Raw genomic sequence first — 18,564 nt, 5'->3', positions numbered from 1 at the left:
AATGCCTACTGTCCCCCGCAGCTGAACGAAGTAAACAAAGTGAAAGTAAAAAGTCCCATCTCACTCGGGCTCACGCTGTCAAGTCAAACACACAATGCGTTCAGGCATTATTATTATTATTATTATTTTTGTATCATTATTCCTATTTTTATTCATAATTTATTTGTTTTGCTCTGTGTAATTGCTATTTGCTATAGTACCAGCAGTATTTATTAAGGATTTAGTGTAGGTTTTCGGGCTGCGTAATGAATTATTGGAATTATAATGTATTCTTTTGGGAAAATCCTGCTCAACATACGACCATTTCCACTTACAAACAAGGTTCTGGAACGAATTACCTTAGTATGTAGAGGTGCCACTGTATTACATAAGACATAGAATGCATTTTATCATAAAATATGTAAAGCTGCAACAAAAATAAAATTTGTGACAAATGGGGAGCTGAAATGTGTTAGCATTATGTCAACAAATTCATTCTCAACATATGCTTCTCAGATGTTGATGTATAGCTTAAGCTTTATTATTGTTAAGTGTTATCTAAAAATTCGTAATTCAGAGCACAGCTGTCTACATCTTGAGGCGAGGGAGGGCAGGCAGGCTCTCTTAAGGGTAAAGCTGTTCTGCAAAAGGTACAATGTAACATTTAATTGGTAAAAGCGCAGCCTGGCCACCTACGCTTCATGATATGACGTATTTTGTCTTATAATCATGAGACCATTGTTTTACCAGTTAACCCCACCTTCCAGTACTATAACGGTCCTCCGAGCTCTGCCACGTCAGAGCATCATTGTACTCCGTGAGTGATGGATGTTCTCCTTGGGATCCTAAGTAAACTTTTAAAAGACTTCTGGAGTTCATTGTTACACCAATGGGGCAGTGCAGTGCATTACTGGTTAGCACGATGCCTCACAGTTTTGAGGCCAAGGAGTCAGTCCCAGCTCAGGACTTCCTGTGTGGAATTTGAATGTTTTGGATTTGCATGAATTTAGATGTTTACATCCCCAAAACATGCATGGTGGGCAAATTAAACAGTCCAAATTATCCTTTGGTATGAATGTGAAAATGATGGTTGTTTTTCACGTGCCCTGCAATTGCCTGACAGCCAGTTTGGATTGTACCCTGCCTACTGCCTGCTGGGATAAGCTCTAGTACCACCTCGACTCTCGTGAGGATAAACGGTATTGATGAAGGAATGAATGTTACGTTAAGTAACTAGCTGTGCCACACAATACCCTGTGCAAAAAAGGCAAGAGAAGAAGAGCAGCATTTTGTTTTTTTATGTTTTATAAACATGGCTGGGATAGAGAAATTTGTCCAAAGTGTTTGAGAACTCTCCACAATGCTCTGCAATGTACAATATGCAAGCATTGCAAAGCGCTGTTATGGGAGCACCCCGGGCATGACACAACACTTGAGGAATACAATTTTGTTTTACTACTCTGCCTGCTGCCAGGTCAGCATTGCAAATAAATGTGTGATCTCAAATGCCTCACCTGGACAAATAAAAGTTGAATAAATATTGAGGATGAAGCAAGCTCAACTATAGGATAAGTTACTACAGAGTGAATGTGCAGTCTTTCTCCAGAAAAGATACAAAAAGTTTATTGCTGTCTAGCTGTCACTTTAAAACAGGTACATAGAACAAAATTATATAGTATAAGGTCTATTCAAAATTATACGGTATACATCATTGGATTCAATGGTTTTAATCTACAAAGAAATAGACAATTTGGTTACCAACTGTTTAAGAGTAGATACATTATTTTGGGAAACCATGTATAATTAAAACATATGTTATTGTCCATCATTTTAATACCGATAAACACTAATGTAAAGAATGCTTGGATAGACGGACTAAAAGGTTTCCCCTACATATATGAGATTGTGGCGCACCGGCACACCAAAATAAAAGTTGCCACGCCTTGCAAATTAGATGTTTATTTATTTATTTATTTTTATTTTTTGAGGCCGTTTCAAACTAGCGGCAACCAAGTGTCAAGGGCTCAGCGGCAACCTATTAATTGTGTAGTGTAATGTCCGTAACTATGCGCAGCCCCCTTAAGAGACGATCCGACTGGGTATCTGTGACGCTGGGGGAAGTGAGTAGGAAGAATTGGAGAACGGGCGAGATCACGAGAGATAGCGGCCGCATGTCACTGCAGTTTTTCTTTATTATTGTTGCCACAATAAAGTGGGCAAACCAATACAGACTCTCCTGCTTTCCCATATCCGAGGCATTACAGTAGTTTGGATCGGAGTTTTCGGCGAAAGTGAGCGGAGAATGGCCGTCTTGGACAGAAGATCAAGCTAGAATGAATTTGCACCGAGAGGCACGGCCCAAAATAGAGCCTTGCTCTATTTTGCTCTGTTTTCGGAGTCCTGCCGCGCTAACGTAAACAACGAGGTGAAGGCGTGCTTATATATGTGCTATCAGGCTGTTTTGGCAGATGGATATACGCAATCACGGCTGACTAAACTTCGATAAATGTCTGTTTTTTCCAAGTTTCGCGAGCTCTGGGACACTCGAAAAATGACTCTCATACCTCTCCTTGGTAAGTTAATGGTACCTCAATGTGCGTTTGTGTGGAAATGTAGTTCACGAACAACAACAAAAAAACTACCGTATTCACCTTCTCAACGAAACTAGTAAAGCTCTTTACACGGCTATTAGAATTTTCCCCCTACTCCTTAAAATGTGTCAGAACAGAAGGACTATTGTTGTTGTGGTATTGTAGTATGTAGTAGGACTACATAAAAGGAAAAGGAAGGACTCCTACGAGATGTAAGTCGTACTATTGCTACGAGAAAAAAAGGCGTATTATTACGTAAGGTAACGTTGCTGTAATCAGTTACGCATTTTATCTACATCTACCGTAGCTGAGAGCTACAGCATTAGCCTGGCTAATGAAATCAAATCATTTCAAATATATCTTTGTTATGGTTCTTGTTGGGGTTCTTCTTTTTATATTTTTTGCCGAAGCAATGGCATTTTCCTTTTGCTCCAAAAGGCACAAAAATGGAAACATTCAACATATTTAAATTTTAAAATATTATTAAAACAGTTCATTAAAGCCGACGTTCCGCCATTTGCAATTTTTAATTTTAAATAGCACCGCTGCGCACGCCTAATGTGACGTGTAGGAGTGCTGATGTTATCGGCGCGGGTCCGGCGCGGCAGTAGCCTTTGATATGCATGCGTAGCAAGCTCCCCTCAGTCCCCCGCAATCGAATTCTTCCACTTTCAAGGCAGGATTCAGAATTTTTCGTCTTCGCCTTCCGTCTTTGCCGACACCATACAGTGCTGCTCAAAAGTTTGTGAACCCCCTCAACATTTTGGAATTTTCTATTATTTCAACCTGATTTCCTAATCAATCAATTCAGTAGTTTTTTTTTGTTTTTTTAACAGTTGTGTTGTCGAGACTAAATTAAAAAGAGTTTTCATCAACTGATGTAGGTGCAAAATTGAACTGTTTGGTCACAACCAAAACCGCCATGTCTGGCGAAAAGTCAACACTGCATACCACCAAAAGAACCTTCTCCCAACAGTGAAGCATGGAGGTGGGAATGTCAAGATCTGGGCTTGCTTTTCATCCTCAGGACCTGGACAACTCCACATAGTCCAGGGAATCATGAATTCTGAGGAATATTGTCAAATCCTAGAACATAACCTGACGCCATCTGTTTTGAAGTTAAAGCTTGGCAGAAGGTGGATCATGCAACATGATAATGATCCAAAGCATTCCAGCAATACAACCAAGGAATGGCTGAAAAAGAAGAAGATTCGTGTTCTGGACTGGCCCAGTCAAAGTCCTGACCTAAATCCCATTGAAATGCTGTGGCGGGACCTGAAGCGAGCAGTTCATGCCAGACGCCCATCAAACCTCTCTCAACTGACTGCGTTCTGCAAGGAAGAATGGGCAAAAATCCCCCAAAGTAGATGTGAGAGGCTGATTAGTCACTACAGAAACCGTTTGGTTGAGGTAATCTCTGCAAAAGGAGGCGCAATATCCTATTAACTGAAGGGGTTCACATACTTTTGCACACATGATATCTGAGTTTTTCTTAAATCAACCACTTTTGTTAAATAAAGAATGACAATATAACTATTTCTTTTGTTTCAGTCCATTATTTGGAATGTCAGTATTGTGGATTTGGGTATAACTTAACATTTAATAAGGTTATTTTAGTTTTTTTTTTACAAAAAATCTGACCATCGCTGTGGGGTTCACAAACTTTCGAGCAGCACTGTATGCATGCGAGGCAATTCCGCTACTCAGTCATTGCGTCTTTGTGTCGCAGAGTCGCCATGTAAACTGCCCCTCAGATAGATTGTATACAATATGTATGTAAACATTTAACACAAACTGTAACATTCCATTAAAAGCAATGCAAAATACAAAGTAATTTTGATGTTTTTGAACATTTTAATGCTGAAACATTTGAGACATTTGAATGAAAATCATTCTTTTCATTAAAACAATACAGTGATTTCTCACAGTTAATGGGGAACAGAACCCACCGCCAAAGGTGGAAAACAGCAAGGTTGCATGACGCACACACACCAAAAGGGATGGACTGATGTAATGTACACTGCAAAAACACACCTCCTTAAAACAAGTTACATCGTTTTCATTGTAAATTTACTAGAAATAGGTGAAATTATCTGCCGGTGCTTCAAGTAAATTTTACTCAGATATCTTTAAAATAAAAACAGCTGGCTGAAATTAGTTTAACAGACTTATTTAAGCAAAAAATTAGTATATTTAATCTTGAAGAAGCTTTGAAATGCCAGAAATGTTTTTTTTTTTCTTGATTTAGGTGAAAAATGACAAACTTTTAGATGTAAGGGCTAAATAAGAACAAATAGTAACATTTACTTTCAATGGAATAATCTGAAGCATTAATTTGATAACGAGTCTTTAACACCCAAAACAAGATGGCAAAAAGTATTTGACCAAAGAAAAGCAATCTGATTTAGACGTTGGAAATTTGCACTGTAGTTGTAGAGATGTCATTTATTTTCCTGTAACCATATATATTGATAAGTATAAAAGCATTCAAATTATTTAAAAAAAAAAAAAAAAAAAAAAAAAAAAAAAAAAAAGAAAGTAATGATTTATAAATGAAAGCTAAATTCAAAGGATGGAGCAGCACAGGACTGGGGCAGTGTGTAAAAAGGAACAATACAGTTGTGTATAGCATAATAGCTTACTCTTCTCAAAACATCTCTTTCTCAGTCAAAATTATCCAAGACGTCACTGCCCTGAGAAAGATCATGTACATAAACTATCCCCTCGTAGCAAGTGGAGAGACTTATAGACCGGTGAGAGAAACATAATTGCTGCTGACCTCTGGAACGTAACAAGTCACTGGAGGTGGCCCACCAGTGCCTCCTCTTAATTTAACAACACTTGGAAAGTAGTTTTATACACATTCTCTTCAGTAGACACCCGCATCCAAGAGTTTGGCCACATTTTTTTTTTTACTATAAACTGCACGAGATTATAAAACGCCCCAGAAATAAACCGATCGAATTTCATACAGAAGCGCACCTGATCTAAAGGTGCATTAGTGCATCAATGTACTGCATTTGTCATTTGTTCTTTCTTTTTTTTTTAAACATCGTAATAATTTATTATTTGTTTAAACTTACGTTTGATAATTGATGAATGTGTGTCTTTTACTGTAGCAATTATATTATATTTGTGCTCCAACAAAATTGGTTTGAGGTCATAAAGTACAACGAGAATTCATTTATATGGTCAAAGCGTACAGTCAGTTTTGGGGAAAAATAAAGCAGTCTGAGCGTGGCATATTGTCTGCAAAATAGGGTACCATAATTTTTCAACTATAAACCTCACCCACCCATCAAATTTTACAAGAAAACACTCGTTTTTCATATATAAACCACACTTTAATATAAACTGCAGGTGTCCACATTGTATGATGCCATATTTACATTCATATGACATTCAGCTCATTATAAATTGGCAGTGTACATGTCATATTAACAAATTCATATTTAACACTATAAATGCTAATCATAACAATGAAACATTAAAATGAACACATAAGATGTAAAATAAAAATAGTAAATACCCTACTGCACATATTGCTGCTGAGTCGAAGGTTCGTCACAACTATCAGAGGCAGGCAGCGCTGACGATGTTTCTGATGGATAGGGAACATTTTGATGGGGAGTTGTTGACGTTTTTTCTTTTGAGCCAACATGTTTTTAGGTGACAGCATGTCTGATTCAATACGGTAACTAAACTCGACTAGTGCTGCAACGATTAATCGATTAACTCGAGTATTCGATGAGAAAAAAATATTCGAATTATATTTTGTTGCCTCGAGTATTCGTTTAATTAAAGTGGCGTTGTAATGGTTTATTTTGAAAGTGTTTGCATTTAGTTTTATTGATTAGGGTAGATACACTGCCCTCTGGTCTGCCTCTTTTCACTTGGCTGAATCCAACTGCTCCCTGTTAAGACCAACGTGAGTTAAGTTTTTGTTTGAGCTAATGTTTTTTAATGCATTCATAATTTAGTTTATAGGTATATTTTGGCGTTTTTTGTGGGAATATGTGTCTGAACCATTTGTTTAGAACATTGTAAAAAAGAACTTTAGCATTTTGTAGCATTTAAGCTAGCTGACTTTTTCAATGTAAGTTAGCCAATTGTTCTTTTGTTTTTCGATTTCATATTTCAAAATAAATTTATACTGTTTGAGGCTTAGCTCAGGTATTTTAATTTTTCATGTTCCTTATCCGATTACTCGATTATTCGAACTAACTAGTCCACCGATTAATCGACTACTAAAATATTCGATAGCTGCAGCCCTAAACTCGACGGCTCAAAACACGTTGTCGTCGATCTTTTGGGCATTTTGTTGAACAGCACATAACATGTTGCCCAGCTTTTGCCGGTTCTCCAGTATAAGTCCACCACTGCTGTTTTCGTCAACAATGACGATAATGAAAATCTTTCGTCGAGGAACATTTTTTCATGACGCTCCGTAACGATGAGAAGTGAAAAACATGTCTTGGGAGACGAAAACATAATGAGACGAATGGCCGTTTTTGTCTGACGAGATGACAACGAGACGAAAATGCGAGTTTCGGTCTTATATTCACAATACGTGACATTTTCTTATTGTACGTGTAGTACGTCAGCATGCATCATAGCAGTGTTTGGGTCGTGTCAGTCATGTGAGGTGCTTTTGCGGATCTTCGCTTCATCCTCCTTTATGTAGCGCATTGTCGATTCGTTCAAACCATAATGGCATGCTACGGTTGCAAAATTACACCCTTCCTTAATCATGCCTAATAATCTCACTCTCTTCCACTATCATTTTCAGTTCAGTGGAAGATTTAGAAGGAAGACGTCGTTAAGTTTATTTTCAAGGGTGTCACAAACACTTATTTTGCAAAAATAGCACCTGAAAAAGCAACACAGACTTACGCAGAATGTCCATACAATAGCTCTATGCTACATGAAGGGATGCTGAGAAAATTGTTTCAACCAATCAGCTGGTATGATTTCAGAGCCAAGTCAACCCAAGTGCCAAACCTGAGTTGGTAGAGATATCGTTGGATTTTCCTTAACGTTTTCTTGTTTTTCCTCAATGTCCTTTTTTTTTTTGTTTTTCTTTTCTCTCAATTACTTGATGCATATTTTTGAAAACAGCAACGCACACAACTCGGCATACGATCAATCTTCTTTTAAAGCATAGTGCTTTAAGTTCCTCTTAAACACGATTAAGACCGTGGGGCTGGGTGAAGTGACCAAACACCCAGAAAAAAAAAATTATATCACTGTGTCTGTTGAAATTAGTGTCGTGCTTTCATGACTTTTCCCTAAACCGCTTATTTTACCTCACTATGTATTTTAAATTGTGAAATCACTCCAAGAAAATGTCATTTGAACCTAATTTCAGCCCAGTAAGTGTTATGCAGATTGAGGAATAAATGTCTTTTGCTTTTAATGTAACAACATGGGCAATACATATAGGTATTAGAAACCTGTTGCACTTGTGTAAACTAAAAAAAAAGTTTGAAAAAAAAAATAAAATGTTAAAATTGAAACCAATACTGAAATATTAAACATATCATCAAGACACAAGAAATAACGACCAGAGAAGATTAAATGGCTGCAAAGATAAAAGAAAAAAATGATGCAGCATTTTTTTTCCCCCTATGGGAGTCTTTTGGTGTCTATGATATCCCTTTTATGAAAAATGCTTCTATCAAATTAGACACACGTCCACACACAGGCCTGCACTCGACATGCCTTAAATAACTTTTAATCAAATTTCATAGTGTGGGTATTAAGGCGACTTACATCAAAGTTAATAAGCAATGCACACATGAAGATGACGTTAAATAAAAGCCTATTTATATACTCCCGCGCTCATTGCATCACATGACAGACGGATTGGGTCAATCGGCCCCTTTGCAACACTTTCTGCACATACAGTAGGCTACAGCACAAATTGTCACAAAGCACAGAATGTTAAGATCATCTCTCACGATTGGTCCATTTAGCCACTTGCTATGATGACATACTCATGTTCATTATGCCAGCACTAAACATTGAAAAGATGCAACAATGTCAGCAAACCCAATTGCATGAGATTTCTGCGTTAGTAAGTTTAGAAGTGTTGAAGTTCCATTGAAAGAGGAATATTTGTTGGCAATAACTGAGGCCAAACTTTTTCTGTAACTCTTCACAAGCTTTTCACACACTGTTGCTGGTATTTTGGCCCATTCCTCCATGCAGATCTCCTCTATAGCAGTGAAGTTTTGGGGCTGTCGTTGAGCAACACGGACTTTCAACTCCCTCCGCAGATTTTTTATGGGGTTGAGATCTGGAGACTGGCTAGGGCATTCCAGGACCTTGAAATGCTTCTTACGAGGCCACTCCTTTGTTGCCCTGGCTGTGTGTTTGGGACCATTGTCATGTTGAAAGACCCAGCCACGTCTCATCTTCAATGCCCTTGCTGATGGAAGGAGATTTTCACTCAAAATCTCTCCATACATGGCCCCATTCATTCTTTCCTTTACACAGATCAGTCGTCCTGGTCCCTTTGCAGAAAAACATATCCGATATTTGGATCGGATCAGACGCCGATATGGGCCAAAAAATGTGCATCGGTATCGGATTGGCCAACACGGAAAAGTTCCGATCCAGATTTCCGATCCAGTTTTTTAAAGTCCGGTCCGGGTTCTCCAGCATACCGATTTACATAATCCATTCCAGTTTTTGCTTCGGTTTCCCTAAAATTCGGTCCGCATTTTACGGCACACCTTCAACACACTACATTTACATTACCGTCTCCCAATTTACCGAGAGACTTTATCGGTAAAAATGTCAGCTGTGTGGGATCATTTCACCTTAAAGGACGACAAAGACGAAGAGGCAGAGTGCAACATATGCCACAATAAAGTCAAGCGTGGTGGTAAAGATGTAAGAAGTTTTAATACAACCAACCTAATCAAGCATTTAGCGAAATACCACTACAAATATAAGAAGTATGTTAAGAAATACGAAGACAAAAAGAAAGGTCCTACACAACTAACACTGGCAGAAACTTTTGCTATGCGTGACAAAGTGGCACTCGACAGTCCCAAAGCTGAGGGAATAACAAGAGTCATTGCCGAAGAATTCATTCTGGATGACGAGACATTATCTCTCGTGAGTAAAGACGCACCATCCCACATTTAGGACACACTTCGGTTCCTTCGGGCGAATATCACATTTTGTTATTGTCAATGATTGTCAATGATACCGATGATGATGACAATAAAATTCCATAAAAAAAAAAAAAAAAAAAAAACACGGTAAAACATGCCCAGCCGTCATTACATCCTTGAGCGATTCGGCCGTGGAAGAGTCGAGAACGAGTCACAAACATACAAATTCCGATTATTGAAATATGTCAAGTAAAGCGGAACTAATACACAGCGCGGTCTTCGGGACGCAATGAGAAACGGACCGCATTGCGTCCCGAGAGTAAACATCATGCTTGCCATAGACCCAGGTAATGCCAATGCACAACTCACGGCTTTAGCTCAACTCATGCCGCTGGATAAAATACACAAGAATACCCGACTGCTGCTGACAGCCACTACAAACTACGTCAATATCACTTTAGAGTAGAAAATAGATAACATATGTATATAGAACTAGATGCAAAATGACAGACTTGACGGCGTTAGTAACATTGAAGTATTGAAAACTAGTTGCGTTAGTAAACAGGCGCCATCTTAAAGCAGGTGACTTCCCTAGTAGGCTGTTGTGAACCTTCCAAACGAACCTAATTAACTTTTTATCTAAAATACTCCTAAATCGGCAAAATCATGACTTGAATCTATCTTCAAAACAGTTTTAAAACTTTCACATGTCGAAAGTAGACAGAGGGGAAATTATGGAATAACGGGAGCAATTTTAACAACTTTAACAGTTGATTTGCAAAATTAAATGAATTGAATGTAGTTTAAAGCTGCTGATACAGAATGAGGGCTTGAGTATTTTATTTACTGTTTTAAATGTTAACTTGATACTGAAATAGTCGTTTATTTAAACCTGAGAGGCTTTTTGTACAATTTTTGTAACTGATGCACAAAACATTAAAAGCATCTAATAGCTTGGGGGGTTTGTGGGATTTTCCACTGAGGTGATTTGTGTGTTTTGCTTTTTTAAGACAGTTTACAATATTATTTGCACGTTTTACTGACTGACTATGCCATTTCTGTTTGTTATTTATAATGTTTTGTGTTTGTCACTGAATAAACAGGTCAGTTACTTGTTACCAACCGTTGTGTGTTATTCAAACTCACCTAATTCAGCTGGCTAGTTGTTATCAAGAGTACTAAAACCTTTTTCAACATGAGTCTGACAACTAAGTAAGGAGGCTAAATAACTTTAAACTTTAACACATGCTCAGATAGGCTGGTATCGGTATCGGCCATTATCGGTATCGGATCGGAACTGCAAAAACCTGGCTCGGGACATCCCTAGTTTACACCCCCATGCGTCACAGTGGGTATGGTGTTCTTCGGATAAAATTCAGGATTCTTTCTCCTCCAAACACAAGAACCTGTGTTTCTACCAAAAGGTTCTATTTTGGTTTCATCTGACCATAACACATTCTTCCAGTCCTGTTCTGGATCATCCAAGTGAACCGCAGACGGGCCTGGACGTGTACTTTCTTCAGCAGGGGGACACATCTGGCAGTGCCGGATTTGAGTCCCTGGCGGCGCATTGTGTTACTGATAGTAGCCTTTGTTACTGTGGTCCCAGCTCTCTATAGGTCATTCACTAGGCCCTCCCGTGTGGTTCTGGGATTTTTGCACACTGTTCTTGTTATCATTTTGACGACACGGGGTGAGATCTTGCATGGAGCCCCGGATCGAGAGAAATTATCAGTGGTTGCTCCCACAGTTGATTTCTTCACACCAAGCGTTTTACCTATTGCAGATTCAGTCTTCCCAGCCTGGTGCAGGTCTACAATTTTGTCTCTGGTGTCATTTGACAGCTCTTTGGTCTTGGCCATAGTGGAGCTTGGAGTGTGACTGACTGAGATTGTGGACAGGTGTCTTTTATACCGATAATGAGTTAAAACAAGTGCCATTAATACAGGTAACGAGTGGAGCCTCGTTAAACCTCTTTAGAAGAAGTCAGACCTCTTTGACAGCGAGAAATCTTGCTTGTTTGTAGGTGACCAAATACTTATTTTCCACTCTAATTTGGAAATAAATTCTTTAAAAATCAAACAATGTGATTTTCTGTTTTTTCTTTTTTTCCCCCACATTCAGTCTCATGGTTGAGGTTTACCCATGTTGACAATTACCGGCCTCTTCAATCTTTTCAAGTAGGAGAACTTGCACAATTGATGGTTGCCTTAATACTTATTTGCCCCACTACGTGATGCCCAAAGCACCTTTGTAAATCTGGAATTTGGGCTCATTTTGGCTTTTACTGCAAAAATGGAGGCATGGAGTGTGACAAGAGCCACACCATGTGCAAGCTATGCTATACAAAAAATAATGCAATACTTCGGAAACACAAATTATTTTTGGTCTTTCGGCCCTGTGGTGGTTGGTAAACCTGGATGCTCAAGCTAATGTTTTGGACCTTTTTTAAATAACTGTTCGTTATTAACATGCTATACATCCTTTAAGATGCTATTTATTTATTTATTTTCATCACACCCTGAACATTCTGTTTTCAATTTTTATTGAAATGTGCGATAGATATCCAATAGTGCTTACATTTTTAAAAGCCGTGAGGACCATTTTGTTGTCAAAGTTTGGTTTTGGCCATAGGAGCAACACTTTTGTGGTGAAAGTTTGGATTTTGTGGTTGAAAGTTTGGGTTGTGGAGTGAGAGTTTCGTTTTGCAAAGAGAATGTGAGTTTTTGTGGAGCTAGCTTGAGAAAAGTGTTTTGTGTTTAGAGTTTGGAGAAAACGGAGGGCAGTTTCCTGAAATGTGTTCTGATATTTGAGAAAAACTGTAAAACGAAAACATTAAGAGGGGTTTTGATATAAAATTACTATAACTTGTACTCAAATTTATCTTTTAAAAACTACAAGTCTTTCTATCCGTGGATCCCTTTAACAGAAAGAATGTTAATAATGTTAATGCCATCTTGTGGATTTATTGTTAATAATAAACAAATACAGTACTTATGTACAGTATGTTGAATGTTTATGTCCATCTTGTGTCTAATCTTTCCATTCCAACAACAATTTACAGAAAAATATGGCATATTTTAGAGATGGTTTGAAATGCGATTAATTACGATTAATTAATTTTTAAGCTGTAATTACCGTAATTTCCCGAATATAACGTGCACTTTTTTCCCCCAAAATCAACGTGTAAAATCATGGTCCGCATTATAAATGGGTACATGGATGGAGACCAAAATATACATATATATATATATATATATATATATATATATATATATATATATATATATATATATATATATATATATATATATATATATATATATATATATATATATATATATATATATATCAGAGGTTGCGCTAGACATTTTCGTTGTCTGTCATTTTGACTGACAGGGTCATAAAAATCCGGTCATAATCTATTTTTACCCGTCACCTACATTTTTAAAACGATAATGATGACAGATTCAATAGTATTTAGTTTTCATTCATTTTTAATTAATATATTAACGCTTGCTTGGCGGCGAAAAATTAGACACGGAAGTCGTGGTATTTTTCTCCCTCTCTATACTCTGCTTACCGCCAACGACACCAACAAAACAACAACTCCACCCCCAAAGAAAAAGAGGCAACTATATAGACCCCAATCACCAACGTCACACAATGATCTTAATTGTGGTTGTCAGCCCAAAATCTTCTAAATATATATTAAATGCATCTTACCAGATATAAAATGACTACTACATAGTCTGTGGTGATCGTTTGGTGCCCAGATTTCTTGTCGAATTACAGCAGTCCATCTCGCTCTCCACTTCGGGTCTCTCAGAATACGGTAGAACTTCAAGTCTCTCCGTCTATCTTCTCTGTTACTGCAACCAACCGCCACACACGCCTTCACCATTTTGATTATTAATGTTAACGAGCAGAAAAACACGCCGTAATAGGAGGCATGTACATAGCGGTAATGTGTAAACATGACGAGCTGACGGATAATATGGCGACTCCAGTCAGGGGGTCGGAGTTTTGACGTCCTGTGATTGGGGTCTATACACAGGCGGCAATCTAGTCCACCAATTGGATGACGCGCTGGCACACCGGGTGCACCAATAAGAACCTCGCGTTGATGTGTCAATCACGGTGCCGCCGCCAGACCTCGGTGACGCTACAATATTCTGACAGAGTAGCCAACGACGTCATGCATTAAGAGAGACAATAGCTAATTAATATGCTCACTCGCCACCCTGTGGTCTGGGGTGTGAATTGCAACCTGTCAAAATGACGGACGGACTTCAGTTTTTTCCGTCACCGTTTTAAAAAAACGGTCAACGACGGAAAATATTCGGTTAACGCGACCCCTCATATATATATATATAAACAGGGGTGCACATAATTTTTTGGGCCAGGTTCTCAGAGGAGGACCTGGAGATGTCACTTGGTCCTCATTGAGCTTGAGAGCCGACCCGCCTGATGCGATAAAATTATGACAAGCTTTACTTAGAGCCAATTACCTTTAATTAATTAAATTAACAATTAATGCTCGATTAACATCAACTGGCACAACAAAATTGCCATTACTTCGAAGTGAAATGTAAAGAAATAAACATAAAAGCACCAATTCAAAATAAAGGGCATTATGCGGCTCCCACATTAAGTCCAAGCCTTTGTAAAAGTGGGATGCCCTCCTCCTCATGAGAGCTCATTGAACGTACATGTTTAGCTTTGTGAAATGCGAGCAAAAACACGTTTGTCAGTGCATAGCGATGTGCAGGGCGAGTGGGGTGCCGTCTGACATCGATAGTTTGCTTAAGTGCCACATGCTCTGTTTTTTTCGTGCTTTTCAAAGTTTGAATGGCTGAAATTCTTTGACCCTACTACATAAAATGCGCTGCTTTTATTAGCGACATTGGAATTCTCACGGCAAATTTTGTACCACATTTCCGTGAAAGCGTCATTTGCCATGGTACCTACCACCTGCAGCCACTTTTCAGCAAATGTCCTTTTTTTCGGTAGCTCCGGTGACGTCTCTCTCGTCTGTCTGTCTTTTGACGGGGGTGGGGGAACACGGAAATAATTACCGGTACTCAGTGGGGCCTGCCTCTTTGACATTTTGAGAAGTGATTTTCTCGTGTCCGCCGCAAATACAGTGGTCAGCCATCGGTACGCAAATGCGTATGGAATCCGTTGAGTGCCCGCGCGTTTGTCTACGTCCAGTACGCATGCGCGCATGCGGACCACTTATGTGCACCCCTGTATATAAATATACGTATATATATAAACCGATTTTTTTTTTTTTTATTGACACTGCCACGTTGTGTTGAAGAAATGTATGCGGTGACCCGTTGCCGACCATTACGGTAGATGATGTCCCCATTTTGTTTCGGTAATACTTCACTCTAACCGACCGAATGATTTCATCTGTGTTAAATTCTGCTTTTTTCACTCTTCATAAAGCACAGAATTTAGTTTCTTGAACTCATTTGAGTCAACTTTTATTGCAGCTCCGCAACTCGGACCATAACAAACGTAAGCACACAGACTTCCTGTGTCCGTCAACTATATCAGTCCCTCGGGAAACTCAAACCCAAATAACAATAGTTCCTATTGTTACTGTCGTGTCGACAGCGATGAGCTCTCACGGATTTCCGACTTACGTTCTCACTTTCATTTTACCGTATCAATCCATGGAAGAAACATTTATTCATCATGATGAAACGAGCAAGTTATACAGCTGCTATTAAAAGAAAAGTCACATTAGTTTTGTTTTCTCCTGGATTCTGGTAAGTTTGAGAAGTTGTCAAATCATATTATTACCGTAAATATTGTCAGTTTATGGTAATGTTTTGAACTACCAATGTGCTATGCTTGTGCTGTGTTTCACCAGTCAGTAAAATGACATTTGTGTATCTGTACACGAGCTCTGTTTTCTTGTATTCTTCTATTTATTGTAAAGATACACGATAATATCGGTCACCGATAATTATCGGCCGATAATGGCAATTATGACGTCACACAGATAATCCAGATAATAAAAAAATTCAACCGATAATGCAATCCGATAATTATATACTTGATTTTGCCTCCAAATGTGCTCAACCGAAGAATTCAGCACGCCGCCTCCTCAACCCCTCCCCTCTCTGAAGCCCCTGAGGGAGGAGGGGTTGAGGAGGCGGAGTTACAAGACAAGAAGTAGTTTAATATTATGGCGGCTGTTACTAAAAAAATGACGCTCTCGCCATCTGCGAAACATGTACCGTACAAGTTCCACGAGGCAGAAAGAACGCGTCCTCATTCAAAACCACTAACCCAGCAGCCATTTAAAACTGCATCACAAAGAATTTTGGAACATATACGAGGCTGCTGCTAGCAGGAATGCTAAAGCTATTGTAAACACTAAGCTAAACTACAGGGCTTGTGACGATACAGAGTCGGGCTGTTTGGGAATGCAGCCCAAGGCGGGTGGTAAATTCCGACGGAGCCCGCCGCTTTGGCCAGTCCGGCAGGCCGCCGCCGCCGCCTCGCCATAGGCGGGGCGGGCCGAGCCCGGTTCCCCGGCCTCTGGACCTCCGGCGAACACCCCTGTTTCTCGAGCGTTCCCCCACGGCGTGCGAGCAGAGCCAGGACCCGAATACGCCGCGGCGAACCGGCCGGGGCGGGCGGGTGGATTATCCGGTACGAATGTAGCTGCCGCCGAGACGAGAGTTTTTTTTTTTTTACCTTAATGACACAAGAACCAAAGCCCTGGATAAAAGAAATAATGCAGTTTATACGACCACCATTCTTCATGAAAAAGTGATGTCCGGTAAGCAAGCTTAAAGATAATTTAAACATGGAGAAAACGAAGTCAGCCAGTCAATAATGCATTCAGAATGTGAAATGACGAGCGGTCAGATGACTTTGTAACGCTGCCTTTATTTTCGGCCTAATAAAACTCAGGCACAAAACAACACGCACACGGATGCGAGCGCCAACTCCGTCCAAATAGTACTGCCGTGTAGCAGTTTAGCTGCTGTAACGCAAATGTCGTGAAAGCCGCAAATGTAAACAAAGCGCTGCAGAATGGGTACATGACATCTCGCTCTTTTGAGGTAATCATTTTCACAGTGTGCAACAAAGCATATAACATTAGCAATCACTTTTCAAATTATTTAACTTATTTCTTTGCTCAATTACAGTCACAGTAGATAATCAAATTAAATCAATATTCTGTAGCCACAAATATTATTCAAAATCTTTCCTTCTTCAAGTTTTTTTTTTTTTTTTAGGATTAAGTATAATAATGTATTGCTTAAAACAAGGCTGTTAAGATTATTTTCAGCTAGCTATTTTTCTTCCAAGAAATCTGAGAGAAATACACTTGAAGCGATGGCAGATAATTTCACTTATTGCCAATAGATTTATACTTAAAACTGACTAGTTTTAAGGAGGTGTGTTTTGCAGCGGATTAATGTTATATATGTTAGGAATGGCTTACTTTTAAACGCATTTTTGTGCAACTTAGGTATTTACTCTGTAAGTAATTGTTGTCAAAGGTTTACCATTACACAATGTCAGACAATCTGTCATTATTTAGATGTTCGAATTGACGACTTGTTCATACATTGTGTTGAAAAAAAGAGCAATAAATTATATTTTTGCACAGTAATATTTTCTTTTGTGTATACTTTAAAATTTTACATAAATCTTTTAATAGAATTATCGGCTTGACATTATCGGTTATCGGTTGGAATGAGGAGGAAATTATCGGTTATCAGTATCGGTTGAAAAATGCATTATCGTGCATCACTAATTTATTGGTGCTAAAATTAGGGTGCGCGTTATAAATGGGTACAACAATTTTACCTAGATTTTACACTTAAATTTGGGGTGCGCATTATACACGGGTGCGCCTTAGATTCGGGAAATTACGGTAACTCGATTCAAAATTTTAATCGTTTGACAGCCCTAATTTTTTTTTTTTTATACTTCAACAAGTGACTAAAACGCATGTAATGTTGAGATGTTTGAAATACTATTGAGGATAACTTAATAAAAGTGGGATCTTGACTATTTACCAGATTCCTACAGGATGGTTAATGTGAAAGTGAGTAGGGTTCTATGCACTTTAGAGTACGAAGCTCAGTGCTAAAGCCTTGTCTTGTCCCCAGTAGCTTCTAGTGTTAGCCTCAGCCAGCTGTCTGCATTTCTTTTTCCACTCACTTGCACAGAGCAAATGCGCTTAATAACCATTTAGCTGCTGAGGCACGCTTGTCGGTCCTCCATTCACAGCCTTAGCTGCTAATTACCTTTTCAAGGCAATGGGCATTTCTATGTTGCCTCAATGCCTTCCTTTTCTTTCACCAAGCAGTCAAGCCAGACGACTGGTGATTAGCAGACTGTACAATTAAGCACAAACCTCGTCTTTGTTTCTGTTGCAAAACCATTTACGTATTAAACAACCCCGCAAGTAGTACAGCATCAAAAAGATGATTCCAATCCATAAGTTTTGTCGTCACTAGAAAGGATTCAAACATAGATCACAAGCTAAACGAGCCTCACATAACTGAAATATGTCAAATGGCGTAGCTGCTGTTACAAATATAGACTTTCCAACACAGCAGAGGCGGGCTGAAATTATTCTCATCGTTAAAAATAAATGATATTTTATTACATATAACATTAACTTTTATTGAAGAGATGCGTGATTTCACACAGTAATTTGTACAGAGGTGGTCATCAACTAATTAATTTCATGTTGCAGCCGCAGTTACATCGAAACTAAGGGTTTCCATCTATTTTCCATAATTGGACATGTATTTAAAAATCATTAATTCATCATGCTTTTTGTCATTGGATCCACTCACCTGAAGTCAACATATTTTCAAAAGCTG

The 18,564-nt window shown here is 38.8% G+C and overlaps 1 protein-coding gene across 1 annotated transcript in view; it reads right to left on the bottom strand.

Moving 5' to 3' along the window:
• ca16b (carbonic anhydrase XVI b) overlaps positions 1-18,564 on the bottom strand; it is a 312,279-nt gene that overhangs the window by 189,907 nt on the left and 103,808 nt on the right. The window lies entirely within an intron of this gene.

This window comes from Corythoichthys intestinalis, chromosome 9 (assembly GCF_030265065.1).
Source record: "Corythoichthys intestinalis isolate RoL2023-P3 chromosome 9, ASM3026506v1, whole genome shotgun sequence".
NCBI classification, from domain to species: Eukaryota; Metazoa; Chordata; class Actinopteri; order Syngnathiformes; family Syngnathidae; genus Corythoichthys; species Corythoichthys intestinalis.
Note: the sequence above shows the minus strand (reverse complement) of the source record. Positions and strands in the feature narration are given on the sequence as shown.